The 12795-nt window shown below is 37.4% G+C and overlaps 1 protein-coding gene across 3 annotated transcripts in view; it reads left to right on the top strand.

Moving 5' to 3' along the window:
- The first annotated feature begins 32 nt into the window (after window positions 1-32).
- Window positions 33-12795, top strand: part of Fbxw7 (F-box and WD repeat domain containing 7) — a 173095-nt gene continuing 160332 nt past the window's right edge. For all 3 annotated transcript variants that reach the window (XM_010627917.3, XM_010627918.3, XM_010627916.3), the window contains exon 1: window positions 33-399. The gene's annotated coding sequence lies outside the window, so the exon portion shown is untranslated. The remainder of the gene's footprint in view (window positions 400-12795) is intronic.

Here is a 12795-nt window from a genome sequence, read left to right as displayed (position 1 = left end):
TCGGCAGGACCCCGGGAGTTTTCAGAGCCCCCTCCCCTGCCCCAGCCCCCCAGGGCGGCGGGGCCGGGGGGGATCCGGGGGGCCGGCTGCAGCCTACGTCCAGAGGAAACTTTATAAAACCGCGATCGGGAGTCCGCCAAAGGAGACTGTCCCGGGACAAGTGGCCCTGGAAGAGCAGAAGCCACAGCCTGAAGAGACCCAGGAAGAGGAAAGGAGGAGGTGAGCGGGGCCTCCGCCTCCTCTTCGCGGGCCGGCGCGGAAGAGACTGGGGTGGCCACCTGGTTGATCGACTCGGGCGCTGCTGCTTCCTCGGCTGCGCGCCGGAGCCTTCCGCAGCTGCTGTCTCGGTCCGGAGGAGGAAGGGAACCAACCCACTTTCTCAGCGCCCTTCTCGAACGCGTGAGTGGCCTCGGGAGGTGGGGATTGAGGGGTAGAAAGTGGGAGCACGCTGGTGTTTCAGTCTGGAATTTTGCCGTTTTCCAGAAGTGTCGGGAGTATAGGTGAGAAGGCACGTATACCTTTGTGTCTTACAGAAGAAGGTGTTAGGTAGTGTTTTCGAAACCTTTTAGTTTGCAGGAGTAATGCGACTATATAGGTTTCTCTTAGAGGAGTTCTAGCCAGAGTCTCTGGCCAGTAGTAATTGTCAAAGGAAAATCGAGGAAGCCAGACTCTATGTGCACACAAAGAACATCTCTGTATTGTACCTTTTCCTGGTACATCGGCAGAGGTACATGCAGTTTTTGTTTCTGGGGAACTCTCTTAAGGGTTCCCAAGTGGGAAACACCATTTAAGCCCCTCCTTGCGGTCTTCAGTGAGAAAAAGACCGGTTTTCATTTTTATTACCTACTGTACTTGAGTACTGTAACACTTTTCAGTTGCTCAAGAAATTCTGAGTTCTTAGGAATTACTGCATTAAATCATTTTATAAAAGTTGTTACGTTTTCTTCAGCCCATATTTTTTTAAGACTTTGCTTGTTTATTTTTACTTACCCCTCAGTTTAGGGGGAAACTCTTGGTACTGAATTTTTTCAAAAGTGACTTTTTCCTTCTGTTATTTTGAAGTTGAAGTCTGTAGAATCTGTGACTTGTATTTTGGCTGTCTTTCTGGAGTGCTGGATGAGACATGAGGTGCATAAAATTAACGTTTCATAGATTCATATGGACTTTAAGTGTTAAGTGGAGAGCGGAGTCTTTTTTTGCGGGGGGACGGGGTCTCACTATATAGTTGAGACTGACCTGGAATTCACCCTGTAGCGAGGCTGGTCTCGAACTCACAGTGATCCTTCTGCCTCAGCCTCGGAGTCCTGGGATTACGGGCGTGCTCCACCACGCCTGGCATAAGAGTGAAGTTTTGTGTAATAAGGCAGCAGGCAGTACTACAATGAGAATACTGGCCCATCCAAACTGAATCGTGGGCTGTCTCTGCTAAAGATGCTTTATAGGATTGAAGGTGCACTTGGGGTTGCCTGTCCTGATTTCTCCATTCAGGAACATGATTACATTTATTTAAAACTTTCTCAAACTGATAACAATCATTTTCCTATACTTTTTCTCTTTTTAAAGTAATGAGTTTTGCAGGCATATTGGCTTCTGTATTATGTAGCGATTTGTTCATTTACCTCAACTCTAACTCCATAAAGTTTCAGGACACATTCAGTTTGTGTTTTGAGAAATGCGAGAACAGGCCTGAGTTTTTCTCCTAGTTTTATAGATTTTGGTTATTCTTTCCCAGCTTTTTCTGTTTGAGAACATCTTCCATTTCTTTGAAAACTTTGCTTTACTATATACTTATGTTTTATGTTTTTCTTAAGATGCCTTGTTCTTATTTTTTGAGATAACTTCAACTTCTACGTATTTTAAATGGGAACTGACATGAAAATATTGAACAGTGGATGTAAGGTTAGGTTTAGAATCAGAAAAAATTAGTTTTGGATATATTATTTTGTGATCTTGAGGAAGCCATATATTCCATTTTTCACGAAGATGATGACGAGAAATTTAGTCTTGCATAGGCTTTTTGGGGAAGAAATGAATATAAATCAAGAAACTAGTTTGAGTGTAGATTGCCCTTGGTCAAAGTTCCTTCTGACTTTAGGACCTACTTTCATTATAACTTGGTTAAAAATTGTGGTAATATTTTATTGAATATTTGGCTAAAAATGACGAAGTATTGGTGGGGGGCCCTGTTTCGGTGTTTTTACTGGCAAAGGTAGTCAAATACAATTGTATTGAAAAGGGGGGGTGGCACCAGTATTAATTGAAATCCAGTGTGCTGGATGCATTGTTTGTTATCTTACAGTAATGAATATATTTGTACATTTTTCCTTAGGGAAATGTTGGTTTTGGGTTACACAGAACTAAATAGAATGTCTGAGCCAAATTTGGGAAGGTCTTTTTCAGGAAGAGAAGTGCAAGTAGGGACAAACAATTTCAGACTTTTGGAATGGAGGGTGCAAGGGATAGATGCAATTAGGAAGTTAGCTAGATGGGAATGCCTTCAAACTGAGCTTGTTAAGTAGGGATGGGGGTGAGTTAGTGTTTATGTAGATGGATGCTTATAGCCCAGGAAGCAGTTGACAGCTGTTCCTGAAAGGGTAGTTTCAGATAATTTGGGAGAGATTACATTTTAGAGCAAAGGCATTATGCTTAGATTAGGATTTGTTTTTCTCAGGAATCCACATCTTCACATCCTGGCCATCGAGGGGAGACACAGAAGGATGAGTGGAAATAGAGTGTTTTAGTATGGTATTACCAGTTTTTCGTAAAAATAATTCAGAGAAGGGACAGAAGATGTTGTTATGGACATTAAATTTTGGATTCAGAGTGGGATACTCATACAATTTCAAGACAGTGATATGCTGACCATGTAGGATTGCATGTTCTTTTCAAAGTATTTAGGTTTCTGATGGAGAGTGAAGAGCCAGAAAATAGGTGCAGTATTTCTTTTTTGTGGGAGGGGAATCTGTGTTAGAGTGAGTAAAGAACAGTGTAGTTAGGAACAGAGAGTAGATGAGATCCTCCCCAAAAGAGCAGATGGAAAGTGGAGGAGCAGCCCATCCTCACACATGCCTATCACTTTAGACTCAGGGCATATGACTTTTTTTTTTTTTAAACAGCTATAGAATTTTAATACATATGTAGTCTCTTGAGATTAAGTTCAAAAGAGTATATAGGATTTCATTGTTAAGGAACTTACAAATAAAAGGGAATATATTTCTCTGAATTTATATTTTTAAAGTTTGCCTTGTGTTATTATCTTAAGTTTGGTCTTAACTACAGCAGAGTGAGGCTAAAAATAGCTGGCAGGGAAGGCTGCTTCCCTTGCTCAGAGTTGGTGTGTGTCTTTGTGTCCCGTACAATGGAGGGGATATCCCTGTGTTGGCACAGCAGTGTTGAAAATATTTTAAAGTTTTAAAAACTTAAAAAAAAAAAAAAAACAAACAGCTCGGCACTTAAAAGATTTATACATCTTTGCAGCTAGCATTTGGTGTTAACTTTAATAAAGGTTAGGGATTGTGAGTAGAGATACACAATCCTTAGTTTGAGTTAAGTACCCTCCCTGTGCTTCTTTGGCTTCTTAGGGTAATGCTCTTGGCAGAACCCTCTTGGAAAGGGATATTTTGACAGGGAGATAGGTCTAAGATGAGTCTAGAGTAAAGGGTTAGGGGTTGGATTATATTCTGTAGGGGGCCTTTTACCTTTGTTCTCCATGTTCTTCAGTATTATGGAGATGAAGCCATGTAGCATCATATGTTTAGATGAATTTAAAAGAAAGCCTTTTAGGGTTAATATGATTTACTAGTACAGCAGGACTGGTGGGACTCCATGAGAGCAGGGAGTGGTAACTTCTGGGTACTTTGCCTTGCAGCTTCAGGAATAATATGATTAGAGAACTCCAGGAGTGTGTCTTTCTGTGTGCCTTAGTGCTAGATATCACCAAAGTCTAAATGAAGGATACCAGCAGCCCTTTTCATTGTGCTTTGGAAAAATCTTGTACCTCTGACATCTCATTGTGTAGAGAAAGTGTTGGCCAGTTGATATTTTAGGTTTGTGGGTCACATTTTCTCTTGAAGTGTGAAAGCAGCCATAGATACACAGAAGCACATGCGTGACTGGGTTTCAATGTAATCTCATTCATAAAAGCAAGAGGCACATTGATTTGACCTATAAGCTGTAGTTTACATACCCTGAGTGTAGGTAATTGTCACACCTACCAGCATAAAGTATGAGCTTCATTACACAACAGAGAGAGGAACTGGCTATTTTAGGTGGCCAAGCTCTTCCAAGCTGTCTTATAATGGTTCTGCAGAACATGGAGTCTACTCTTCACTATATTTTTGCCTTCATAGTGATGGAAGCTGTGGATTGAGGAGCAGGGGTGATCCTGTTTCTAGGGATGCAGCTAGAACGTTGAAAGATACCACCTTTGGTAATATAGGGATATGCTAGTTTTGTATCATAGCCAAAAGTGTCTGTGAAGAAGCTTATGGACTTTGAAAATTGTAAAACATTTATTTTGAATGTAGAGTTAAAAGTATTTATGGTTGGTTTGAATTGGATAAAAATAATGAAATTGTAAGAACATTAAGGCTCAATACTTCTACTTTTTAAAGTCTTAATCTCTTGCAATGATTAATTCATTGTATGGACTTACTGACTTCACAATTATTTTTGTTTTGTTAATTTAAAGTTTTAAATTTTGTAAATCGTTTAAGTGTGTGTATTAGACAGCTTTGCTATATTCTTTTTTTTTTTGGTACTGGGGATTGAACTTGTGCTTGCAAGGCAGGTGGTGGAGCTTTGCTGTATTCTTAAGGATGAATGTATCCCAGATATTTTGTCCAGAAGGAGTTCACTTTGTGCAATTTTTACATTACAGTTAATATCAAAGTATTTGTTTCATATGTCAACAAATACCTGTATTGGTGATGGTATATTTACCCTAGTTTCATAAATCTGATGTTGAGTTCTCCTATTTATTGTAAGGGAGGAAACTGTTCTTGCAATTATGATTACTTTTTAATTAGTTTTAAACCTGCACTTATGTAGTACAGTCTTCCCTTTCTATCTGTGGGAAATTGATTTTAGGACCCCTGTGAATACCAAAAATGTCACTTCCATAAAATAAATTTTTTTGTATATAACCTATACACATCCCCCCATATACTTTAAATCATCTTTAGATTGCTTATAATATCTAACACAGTGTAACTGTTATGTATGTAGTTGTTGCTCTGCATAGTATGGGAATGAAGAGAAATAAAATATGTACATTTTCAGTGCAGTACACAAGACACTTTTTTTCCTGAATATTTTCTATCCATTGTTGGCAGATTGCAGACACTAAGGGTCACCTGTATTTCTGTGTGAATAGCTTCAATTTCTCTTCTTCCCTTTAAAAATACACATATATAAACTTAGCAATTTTAATATACTTTTTAGAGGATCACTATAATGTTGCTTTCCTATTCATTTGGTGAGAATTGTTACCTTGTTCTTTAAAAATCTTCCTTTTTAATTTGTGTCTTTTAAACTAATTTTATTTTCTCAAGCTTAAGGATGGGTTGCAACTTAGAAGACACAAAGTCTTCATCTCATACCTGAAAATAATCCAAAAGGAATGTTCTTTTTTTTTAAAAATACTATTATTATTTTTTTGAGACAAGGTCTCTATGTAGCTGAGATTGACTTGGAACTCACTATGTAGTCCAGGCTGGTCTTGAACTCACAGCAGTCCTTTTGCCTCAGCCTCCTGAGAGCTGTGATTACAGGCATGCGCCACCATGCCTGATGCAGGAATGTTCTGTTTTGATGACTGTTGTAGTAGACAGGGAAAAAGATGGTGGTGTTATGAAAAGCAAATTGAGTAAAGTTGCCTTCAAAAAATAAAGGCTTGCTGGTAAATCTAATTTGAAACTTTCTTCCATTAAGCATGCTTTAATGTACTCTTAGATTTTTGCTACTTTCTGATGATACTTTATTGATACCTTCTCATGATACCTTTCATATTGTGTTTAATTTGAATATATTTCCTAAATGTATGACCTCTCCTGAACAGATACATATATTTTCCAGTAATTATATTTTTATACATGAGTATTTTCCTATTACATTTTCAAAACTGTGAAATATTTGAGGGAACATTTACAATTACTGAGTACTTAACCTGGATATTGGAATGAGAAACTAATGTATAACAAAATTTTCTGAAATGTTTCTTTAAAATTTTGAATGATACTTGATTTCTCTAAAATGGTTAGCTAATAGGAGAAAATATGAGGGTCAGTATTTGTGTCTTATTTCCTGCCATGCACGTAGTTGAAAAAGAAAAACAAACAAAAATGCACCAGAGCCATTTTTGCTCACCTATCTTATCTTTTACTTTTTCCCATTAGGCCTAAGGGCCAGCTGGTGGGTAAGTCAGGTATTGTGCACTTACTGTTGCTCCGCTGTATAGGCTCTGCCCTTTCTTTTCAGCTGAAAAATAGCTACTCTAATTCAGGGTGCCTTTTGAAAGAAAATAGTAGTTTTTCCCCCTGTGTTTTTACTTATTTGTATGTGTATTTGTGTACCCAGTATGTTGGGTTAGATCTCTTTTTCTGTATGACTGCTTTGGAATTCAGGGAATCTTTTTTGTTTGTTTGTTTGTTTTTTGGGTTTTTTTTGTTTTTTTTGGTACTGGGAATTGAACTTGGGTCCTTGTGCTTGCAAGGCAGGTGGCAGCACCATTGAGCTAAATCCCTGACGCAGAATTCAAGAAATCTTAAAAGATGGTGAATAATATTTTCATTGTCACTTCTTATCAGATCACCATTGAATAAGAAAGATATGGTGCTTTTTTCTGGCGTTTTCATCCCACAACATCTTGAATGAACCACCAACATACATAATTGGTGAAATCTTGAGTGAATAATTTATAGCTACCCAGTAGTTGAAAACTTTCATACATGGAGCTAGTTTATGTCTCATTTACCTGGTGAAATACCTTCATACTTTCCAAATAGAAGACTCTGTTACGAAGGGATGGCCTCAGACATCCTACTTATCAGCCTTTTAATATTGGTTTCAGTACCCGTTGATGAGGGAAATGTCTTCCATGGGGTCGTTGCTAGAGTTAAATGAGTTAATATAAAATAATACACAAAGCTCATAGCCCAGTGCCTGTATATAGTACATGATCCAAATTGTTAATTTATTGTTGTGTATCTTATAAAGTGTGACATAAGTAGCAGGTTAAAGTCAGGCTTTATATTGTCCAATTAAATCGAACCCTTTAATGTGACAAATAATATTGAAGTAAAAGTAATACTGTAGTGTTTTCAAATGCATCTAAAATAAGTATGACTCATTAAGTTTCTTTAAAAGTCTTAAAAACTGGAGAGATGATAGAGCTGGTGTGTCTTTATAAAAACAAAGACTAATTTGAACATAACTAGATTTTGAATTCATTTCCAGAAACTTTAGTAGTGCATGGAATAGGACAAAATTAAAAAATTAGTGATTATCTGTAATAGTAATGGTGGTTAAAAGTGACCATTGGGAAATATCATAATGTACTTCAGTAACAGCTCTTTTAACTGTCCATCTCTTTAATCCTTGGAAATGAAAAATCATGAAGCCAAATAAGTTTTATATATAATCACTTACATTTCAAGTTAAGACTGAAATATTTATATAGGTGAGTATATTTTATTAAGAACTTAATTTTAGTTTTTTGTATAAGAGGATTAACATGTTTTAAAAAATATTCTCTTTTTTGTGCTTAGGTTTATTACATAGTTTTCAGAAATCCCCCCCCCACTTTATCTCAAACCTGGCACAATCTTTTATTGGCCAGTACAAGGAATAAATGCTTCTTGATCATTTTTTATATTTGAAAGATATTTGCCTTGAACAGTTAATCAGTGCTTTGTAGTATGTTTTATTTACTAGAACTGTGTACTTAAGTATAGAAAATGCACAGACAAGAAAGAAGATTGAGATCTACTTAGTACTGGTGATCTTGCTAGCTCTTTTTTTTTTGGCACCTGGGTTCGAACTCAGATCTTTGTGCTTGAGAGGCAGCAGAACCACTGAGCTAAATCCCCGGCCCACTAGCTCTTATTTTTATTTTCTAAATTCTCCTTAAATCTTAGGGTTGCTTTCAATTTTGTGTAAATTCAGAGAAATTAGGGTGGTTTCTCTGCTGATGGTTCTCTGGTCATTTGGTTATTTTATTTTTTGGTACTGGGGATCAAACTTATGACCTTGTGCTTGCGAGGCAGGTGGTGGAACCACTGAGCCCCAGATGGCTAATTTAATGAATAGTTTTTAAAAAAAGATTCAGTATTTCATATTTTTCTTTGTTGGTAGCAATTAGAGCTATGTCTCTAGGGATCTAGTTCAGAGATTTTTTTAAAAAAGAATTTTATAATTATGAATAGATTGCTGACTAAATGGGGAGTAGAATATAGAGTTTGATTTTTTGATGCTTACCTATTATGGATGTAATACTAGGAGGTTATAGAGGTAAATATTGGGGTCATCAGCTTTCTTTTGCATGATTGGTGTTCTCTTTAATTGACTACTGTGTGAATTTGGTAATATAAACAGGAATACTGATCAGTAAGTGGGGAATCTTAGGGAGAATCTTTTCCATCAGAGAAATATAAATTTTAATTAGCTAGATTTAGAGCAGGAAATACAGAATTCCATTTTTTCTTAAATAAAGGCCATCTAATAGGAGAGGAGAGATGGAATGTGGAAGAGGGAGAAGTACTCACACAGGAAGGAGGGATGAAGAGGCAGATCCCTGGGAGAATGGCTCCGGAAGTTTCGAGGTCAGTCTGAGTCAGAGGTCACACCCTGTTATTTCTTTGGGTTGTGGATTTGGGGTGTTAAGGTTTGTTATCTACTACCCTTTGAAATGTTGATTAGATGACTGATTCTTGTTCATGCTTTTCAACATTTGGATTCTTTAAACCATTGAATTTTTAATCTGTGTGGGAAAATCAGTGTATCCTAGAGTGGGAAAATTTCCACTGTATGTACTAAAAGGGACAGACAAATGGTTTTTGGTGTACAATGGAATTTTTGTTTTGTTGTCTTTATTCCTTGTTAGTGATATTTCCCTAGATTTCCCTGAGAGGGACATTAGTAATTGTGTGTGCAACACAGTAGTTGAAAGAAAGTTTGGAATTGGTGCACTCTGGTTGCAGCCCTGCTGCTTTGTGACCTTGGACATGTTATTAATTCTGTCTGTTTCCTGTAAAGCTGGTGTGATAATGGTAGTACCTGGTGCATGTGGGCCCTTAGCACAGCATCTGGCTTAGCGCTCAATAAATGCTACTGCCACAGTGGTGATAAAGTGCAGTGTTGGGTTATTGTTGTTTCTGTGAGATTCCTAGTTTTGGAAAGCTGAAGGCATTTATGGCCTTTGCTCCTGAATGTGTCACTATTTTGAATATTGCCTTTATTTAGCAGCATGCTTTCTGAACGCCTTATTAAGTGCCAGGCATTTATCTAAGACTCAGAGGTGGGGAACCTAAGGCATGTGTACTGCAATGGGCCGCTTGCATCACTGAAAGCCCTGCTGCTGTGTTTTTCTTTTAATGTGTGAGTTGTTTTTTTCTAATCTAAAACTTCAGTATTCAGGTTTAATTACAGTGTTAGCATTTTGCAGTAAAGAAGTGGGTTTTGGGTTGCAGTTTGGGCACTTGGTCCTTAAAAGGTTTGCCATCATTACTAAGTGAACAAAACATAAAATTATTTGCTTTCAGGTTGAGGAGACAAAACACAAAATAAAGCAAAATAATTGGCTCATTATTTATCTTAGGAAGTTTGTTTGTTGGACTTTGTAGGGTGAAGCTGCCATTAGCCTACTGTACCAGCCTTCACATTTACATCTTTTTTTTTCCTCCTTTGGTACTAGGATTGCACCTAGGGCTTTCATGCTGAAGTACATTTCCATCCATTTTTATTTTTTGAGATAGTGGCTCCCTAAGTAGCTCAGCTGGGTCCAAACTTGGGGTTCTCCTGCCTCATCCTCCCAGAATGCATGTACTACCCCACTCAGCTTAAATCTTTTCTGTTTCTGTTCTTGTGCTTTAAACATTTGGTGGCTAGAGTACCCTAATGCATAGAAGGTCCCCATTGTCTCTAGCTGCAGCTGGGTCCTAATTTTAAGGTAGCCTATAGTCTTCATCTTTTCTTTGAATTATTATTTAAATTGCCTTAAGTTGCCTAAAGTCTTTTTTGAACTTTCTTTGCAGTCTCCAGAACTTGTTTCATTGTTCCCAGCTTCTTAGCTTTTGCTCGTCTGTGTCATTTTCTTAAGAAAGGGGTTACTAGAAACCTCTTTCAAGCCTTGATTAATCTAGCAGAATACTTTTCTTTTTCCCATTTTGTGTTTCCTACTGTCTAGTTATAGTTAACTGAGATATTTAACTTGCTTAAGTCTTTAATGTAAATATATATATGTATATGTGTGTATGTATGTGTGTGTTTGTGTGTGTGTGTGTGTGTGTGTGTGTGTGTGAAACCAAGTGAGGACTTGGTTTCCTGCTTCTAATCACTGTCATATCAGCCTTTACTAATGCCTCAGCATGCATCATGTGATATTTGAAAACTAGCATTTTTAAATCTTACTTGAAAATTAAAACTAAAATCTCCCAAAATAAACTCACAGATAAATGAGCATTCTCAAAGTACTGACTGCACGGCACTAACATTAGGAATTAGGTGGTTCAAAGAAAAGGAAACTACCATTTATTAAGGGTCTGGCTTCAGGACCTTTTTCATACTTACCTCTGAATCTCACAGCATCGCCATAAGATAGGTATTATCTGCTATTTTTCACAGGAGCGAGCTCAGGCCCAGAATTGAGATCCCCACTAAAAAGGTTCACAATTTAAGTTAAATATGTGTGTGTGTGTGTGTGTGTGTGTGTGTGTGCGCATTTGTGCGTGCATGTGCATATATATTCAGTCATTCCTCAGTGTCTCAGCGATTGGTTTCGGGACCCTCCCTGAATTACAAAGTCTGTAGATGCTCAAGTCCTTTATGTAAAATAGGGTAGTATTTGCATATAACCTAGAACTTCTCCCTCTGTACTTTAAATTATCTCTAGGTTACTTATAGCTAACACAGTGAAAATGCTATGAAAATTGTTATAGTGTTATTTAGGACTAATGACAAGAAAAAGGTGTCCCTACATCAGTGATGGCGAACCTTTTAGAGACTGATTGCCTAAACTGCAACTAAAAACCCAACACTGTAATTAAACCTGAAATACCAAGGTTTTGGTTTAGAAGAAGCAACTCAAACAGAAGAAAACACAGTAACACGTTTGCCACCATTGCCCTGTAAGTTCATACTGCTGCCAGTTTTTAAAAGAACAGTTTTGGTCTACAGTTGGTTGAAACTGAAGCTGCAGAAGTGTATGTGTTGGATCCATGGATTCAGAGGGACACCTACTTTCATTGTATCTGTGCCTGCATTTTACTATTTCCTCTACTTGGAATATTCTTTTCCTTTTGTCTGGGAAACACTTACCTCTTAGGCCCTACTTAAATGGCATTTTCTAGGAAGTGTGTCCTGATTAATGTAAGTAGAGTTAGTCCGCACCACTCCCCCAATAATGTCTGAGGCTTTTTCAGCACCTAACGTTATTATTCTCATTAACTGATCAGTCAGTTGTTTGATAGCATGGGTTATATCTTTTCAGTGACTACTTATGTATGAATGGGAAAAAACAAAATAGGAAAACTTTTTAAATAAGCGCTACAACTGAGGCCTTATTTAGTTACCTTTGTTTCCAAGTGCTTACTGTGCTGCCCTGTCCATAAATATTCTGCAAATATTTTTCAGTGAATTACATGCAAATTCTAGTTGGTAATTTTCATGTGAACTTTTTTTCTACTACATTTTAGAAAATCATTAGCATAGAATTAAGATAACCTAGATATTTCGATGTATCTGATGCTTTAGGTTGATCTTCCTTGTTTTGATTCAGTGGTGAGATTTGTGACTGAAAGATTCTCTGATTTTGGTCAGTTGCTTTTTTTCTTTCTGTGTGTGTGTGTGTATGTGTGTGTGTGTGTCTTTTTTTAAGCTGATTTCTTTTTCACTCATGGGCTCTTTCTGGTGTTGAGTTCCTTGGAAAGATGAATGTGTAGTGTCTTGCAGGGGCTATCATTAAAAGTGTTAAATAGGGCCTCCTGTTCCCCCTGTACATTTCCCCCACTACCAAACAAAATGAATGTAAATGTTCTTAAGTATTGGTGATAACAGGCTGCTGAGGCATGAGAAAGAAAGGTGGCAGTTGGAAGTGAGGAAGTTGCCTCCTAGGTTCTTTTTTCTTTTGATGATTAAGGTTAACCTTAGAGCTGTCCCACTTATTTAAAATTAGCGAGAAGGAAGAGACTATGAATCCAGAAGATAAGAATATAGATTGTGTGATTTGATAAATTAGTAATTTGGCCATCATTGTTATGATTACCGTTGCCATTTAGTGAATGCTTCCGTGTGTCAGGCACTGGACTGAGAATTTCTGCATGAATTATTTAATTTATTCTTCACAGCAATCCCAATAAGGTACTAATAGGTAGTAACAAATAACCCTGTTTTAAGGTAGAGAAATTCAGAAAAATTTTCAAGAACATGTAGTTAGGAATTTGAAGTCATAGAACTGGGGCTCAGCCCAAGACCCACATCCTTCAGGATCTTTGCTTTTAATAACTATACATGCTGCCTGTAAGTTTCAATAGAGGAGTTTTACATTGAAAATGGGAAGTTGCACTGACACAGGAAAAAATG

This window comes from Fukomys damarensis, unplaced genomic scaffold (genome assembly GCF_012274545.1).
Source record: "Fukomys damarensis isolate Sample0158 unplaced genomic scaffold, DMR_v1.0_HiC HiC_scaffold_38, whole genome shotgun sequence".
NCBI classification, from domain to species: Eukaryota; Metazoa; Chordata; class Mammalia; order Rodentia; family Bathyergidae; genus Fukomys; species Fukomys damarensis.
This window is presented reverse-complemented; position numbering and strand designations above follow the sequence as displayed.